The following is a 5,205-nucleotide window of genomic DNA, read 5'->3' as shown; positions in this document are numbered from 1 at the left end:
TGAATGTAGTGTTATTTGAATTGATAAACAATACATCTGTGGTGATCATTTTAACAAGCTTTGTGTGTATTCTCTATAGTTTGCTATTTCAACGTTGTTCTCAGAAGGCAGACAAAACACAAGTCAAGTGTGGGAGAGTTTCTTTTATTCCTCACAGGGATTTACAAGATTGAGTTTGATAATTATTTTTGCTTTCTAATATAAAATGTTTGATTTTTTTACTTTTTTTTTTTTTGTACTGGGGATTGAACCCAGGGGTGTGCTACCACTGAGCCACATCCCCAGCCTTTTTAATTTTTTATTTTGAGACAGGGTCTCACTAAGCCTCTGAGGCTGGCTTCAAACTTGCCATCCTCCTGCCTCAGTCTCCCGAGTCACTGTGAACACAAGTGTGTGCTGCTGTATCCATATCTTGTTCATGTCTTTAAGTAATATTTTATATCATATATTAAAATGTATAGTGAACTTTATCTGTGTTTGTCACTTGCACAACTTTATACCATATTAGGTTTCTTTTTTAAATATTTTTTAATTGTTGATGGACCTTTATTTTATTTATTTGTATGTGGTGTTGAGAATCAAACCCAGTGCCTCATGCATGCTAGCCATGTGCTCTACCACTGAGCTACAACCTCAGCCCCACCATATTAGGTTTCTTACTAGAATTTGTTATAGAGATTCAGGAATAAATAAAAATATAACAAATACAGAAAAGCAAGTCATAATGAGAATTGAAAACACATATAATTCCATTCCTTCCTTCCTTACTGAAGACTGTCATCACTTCTGTGCTACTTATAAATATTTTGTCTAGTTGCTTCAGATCAGGGAGTGTCCTGTGCCCCACCAGGACTTGGGGACACAGTGAGGACAGAGTCAGCAGCTCTGCCCTCAGGGGTCTCCAGCCTAGCAGGGCAGGGCAGGCAAACCTAGTATGAGAACAGCCACCTGTCACACAGAGTTGTGACCAGCCCTTACCTTGGTACCACGTCATCCCCCACCCCACCCCCAGGGTGTTTGCACTGCACCAGAGTTGATGCTCTGGCAGTCCTGCAGGTGACACCAATACCTATTGTCCCACTTCCCAGGTCAGGAAATTAGCATGGCAGGCTGTAAATTAATGCAGCAGCATCGCCACTGTGTGTAGCCTCCGGCAGAGTGGGGAAGGGCGATAGCAGGAAGCAGCAGGAGCTGGTGGTGTATGCATGGAAGCTGCTGAACACCTTGCCTCTCACCTCCTTGCAGAACCCCTGGAGGACATGGAACCAGTTTAGAAAATAAGCAGAAAAGAAAAGGAATGTCACCTGAGATTTGACAGGTGTGTTAGAGTCTCATCCTGCTGAGTTTGCATATTGTTGTATGACCTCTGGGGCTCATCTCTGTGGGCAGGGTCTCCCCTGACCTTGGACCCTGCAGGTTCCCAGGAAATAATCACAATTTATACCATCATAAAATAGGCCAAACCCCTGGAAGTACACTCCTTATAAAGCAGGGCTCCATTTGGGGAAATCTTTTTGTTCCATAAAAATGCCAAGCTGATAAAAAAAATAAATAAAAACAAATATAAATGTTATAAAACAGTTAAATAAATAAATGAAAGATGTATGAAAACTACACTATCAGTATTCCTTTGGGGTGTTCTTCTGAACCTGAGGCATTGTGGAGTTTGCTTAACAAACCCTGAGCATCCACTTGATTAGATCCTCTGCCTGCACCTACCTCACAAAGCTAGTGCAGCGGTCAGCAAGCTACCTGGCTACCTATGTATTTATGGACTGCAAGCTAAGGGTGGTTTTTAGTTTTGAATGGTTGAAAAAAATCAAAAGAATAATATTTCAAAATACATTAAACATATAAATTCAAATTTCAGTGGCAGTAAATAGAGTCTTGTTGGAACACAGCCATTCTTGTCCATGTAGGAAAATCCATGGCTGCTTTTCCCTACAATGCAGAGGGGAGTGGCTGTGAGACCCCTAGGCCTGAAGGCTGGATGAGAAGTCTGCTGACCCCATACCGAGCGAAAAATATGTGTTCTGCACTTCTGGAAGGACTTCTGTGCTGAAATTCAGCCATTTGGTGTCATTACAATCTGTTGAGGGTCAGGTGAATGCCTGGAAGTGTCTGGGTATGGATGATTTCCTGCCTTTCCATTCCAGCATCTGTTACCAGCCTGCTGAGAATGGGACCTGACAGTTCTACCCACCTGGCTGCTTCTGGCTGCCGACTGCAGTGATCAGTACCACATAAATCAATGTTTGGTATTCACTGCAAGGGCACAGAGCCGAGGCCCATCTGCATGGGACCTGAGGCTGGGCCCTCACACAGAGCTGTCTGAACCAGCGAGGCATATTTCTCTTAACAAAAGTGGTGTAGACTACACGTGGAGGAAAAGACGCATGTTTTCTTCCCATTCTAGGTTCATGGCTGAGGCCCCTATAACAAAAGACAGATTTATAAGAGGAAAGCATACACTTTTTTTTATATTTATTGTTCAGTTTTCGGCAGACACAACATCTTTATTTTTTTTTTTTAATTTTATGTGGTGCTGAGGATCGAACCCAGCGCCCTGCGTATGCCAGGCAAGCGCATTACCGCTTGAGCCACATCCCCAGCCCCATACACTTTTATTTAATGCAAACTTTCTGTGATCTGGGAGCCTCAGGAAATGATCCAAAGACATGGGAACTCATACGTTCTTTTTTTTTTTTTTTCTTAGTTGTCAATGGACCTTTGTTTTATTTATATGTGGTGCTGAGAATCAAACCCAGTGCCTCACAGCTGCCAGGCAAGCTCTCAGCCAGACTGTGGCACTCTACCACTGAGCCACAACCCCAGCTCCATCATGCATTCTAATGCTTGGTTTTGATGAGCATGCTGGACAAAGGCACGCAATACAGTAGGGACTACGGGGGTTCTAGACAAGGCCTCTTGGTCCAGGGTCTTCCTTGTGTCCCTGTCTTCAGGGATATGGATTGATCCTTTCCTCCAAGTACAGGAGGGCACCTCTTACAAGAGGGTCCTATGACCTGCCTCAGGGATAAGGGCAGGTCAGAGTGACTGTCCTTCTCTTGCTTGATGTCTTCTTTTTTTGGTACTGGGAACTGAACTCAGGTGCTTAACCACTGAGCCACATCCTTGGTCCTTTTTATTTTTTGTTGTGAGACAGAGTCTTGCTAAGTTGATTGGGGCCTTGCCTAGTTGCTGAGGCTGGCCCTGAACTTGGCAATCCTCCTGCCACAGCATCCCAAGCAGGGATTGCAGGCATGGCCACTGTGCCCAGCGCTTGCTGTCTTCTTAAGTGCCAAGATGACATATTTTGGGTAGTGTGTCCTGAACCCCATCACTGCACAAACTGTTCTTTATTGTGTATATTTAAGGTGTGCAGCACGTTTTGATACACATACATGTGGTGAAATGATGGGTGAAATAGGGTCAAGCAAATCACTGTCACCTTCCATAGGTATGTTGCAAGAGCACCTAAAACCTCTTAGCATATTTTCAGTGTTTCCTAGTAAGACCCAGAAAAAGAGGAAATACTTGAAAGCAAGCTGCAAAGCCAGGGGGGAAACTCAGGAGGGAGAAAGTAGAACAAGGTGAGGCCAGGTTCCACACTGCACAGATGGTTTTGGGGCTCTTATCTCCAAAAAACCAATTTACTTAAGTGTCAGAATGGCCTTAGGCCTGAGCCTAAGCAACTCCATTTTAAAAACTCCAGTTTGAAACCTGCAATTTCACCAGGCACACCCAAGAGCCCTCCACTATGGCCACAAACAAGTTACTTCCCCTCACCCTGATAAACAGAGTGAAGCCCCTGGCAGGCTATCCTTGCCTGATAAGAGGAAACCAAGAAGATCAAGGTGGAGACCACCAGACCAAAAGTTTCTGACCCCAGGTTAAATGATGTCCTTGAAATATGGTGGTAGCTGATAAGGAGTGAAAGGGGGGGTCAAACCCCGCCCCCCAAATTTAGTATAAATAATTATAGAGCAAATGAACAGGGATTCAAGCCAGTTGAAACAAGCATGCATTCGAGCTGGAGAGCCTGATGAGGACCTGATACCCCATCACTTGTCATCATTTCCTGAGCCTTTGCGTGATCCTCATCGCCCTCAAACTCTACAGCCTCATCTGGATTTGATGAGAGCTGCAACTTCTCCCTACTGATCCTTTCTCTCCTTTCTCCTGAATGGCCAACCACTCCATGCCAGGAAAAATCTGCCTTGGTTCCGGACCTGATCACTGCGGTCTGAGTGAGTGTGCATCTGCTGGACATAAAGCCTAAGGCTTAAGACTTTTGAACTTAGCATGCAGAGGAAGTGTCTGTCATTAGCCTATCATGATTAAGTGTGTTTTGCAGGGCTTAGAATTAATCTAGAATTGTTTGCTGTGAATTGATTATGTCTATTACAGTGCTTAGCATTAGGAATTGTCGTTTTCTTCATTAAGAACTATAGAGTGAAATTATATTGAGTGAATAAAGCATTGAAAGGGGAAGAAGCGCGTGGACATTCTTTATTTCTCCCCTTAATTGCATACGTTGCAATTTTGCCTCCTCGCAACATTAAGCCATTCCCTTATTTCAACAAAGGCATGATGAACGTCTACTAAATATCTGTTGGGTGTGACGAATATCTTCTGTCAAAACACTTGAACGTAGCTACTTGCGAGTTAGCTATGAACACAAAACTATTATGCCGAATAAAAATACCAGTCTGTATACAGGAGCATAAAGGGACATCCAGGTTTCCCTGGGACGCAGCACTGAAAGAAGGGGCTGGTGGGCCAAGGTAGGAGGGCAGGCAACCCCGGAACAGAAACGTGAAGGGCAGAGTGTTTCAAGTTCTCGGAAGGTGAGGGGGGAATGGTGGATGGACAGGCGTGGCAAAGCCGGCCAGTCAGATCAAAGCAGCTCAACAACCTGCGGGCGGTGATCAGCCACTAGAGTCCGCCGCAGAGAGTAGCGCAGGCCTGCCGCAGTGCACCTGCCGGCATGTGGAGGGCCGGAGGGAGCGAGACCAGGCCAGAGCCCCTGCCCACGATTCGCGCTGCAGCACTAGGATCGCTTAGCGTCTTCACCACTCACCCAACCCGCTCCGACCACGCCCAGCGCCTCGGCGCAACGTTTTACGTACTTTCTACGCGCCTTTCGGCCGGGCTCCGATCACGCCCGGGGCTTAGTGATGATGAGATTTTTACGCGCCTTCC

General features: G+C 45.4%; 1 protein-coding gene and 1 long non-coding RNA gene across 2 annotated transcripts in view; one reads left to right on the top strand and one right to left on the bottom strand.

The window, feature by feature from the left end:
- Positions 1-73: 73 nt before the first annotated feature.
- On the bottom strand, positions 74-5,171 carry LOC139707900 (uncharacterized). Its single transcript, XR_011709289.1, has 3 exons — positions 5,133-5,171; positions 2,204-2,433; positions 74-1,250 (listed from the first exon to the last, which is right to left on the bottom strand). It is a non-coding gene; the product is annotated as an uncharacterized lncRNA (long non-coding RNA).
- The window catches only part of Nup133 (nucleoporin 133), a 47,581-nt gene continuing 46,076 nt past the window's right edge, over positions 3,701-5,205 (top strand). Inside the window, exon 1 of the mRNA XM_027947994.2 lies at positions 3,701-4,250. The gene's annotated coding sequence lies outside the window, so the exon portion shown is untranslated. The remainder of the gene's footprint in view (positions 4,251-5,205) is intronic.

The sequence above is a fragment of the Marmota flaviventris genome, chromosome 12 (assembly GCF_047511675.1).
Source record: "Marmota flaviventris isolate mMarFla1 chromosome 12, mMarFla1.hap1, whole genome shotgun sequence".
In the NCBI taxonomy this organism is placed as follows: Eukaryota; Metazoa; Chordata; class Mammalia; order Rodentia; family Sciuridae; genus Marmota; species Marmota flaviventris.
The sequence above is the reverse complement of the archived record's forward strand: the minus strand, read 5'-3'. Positions and strand labels throughout refer to the sequence as shown.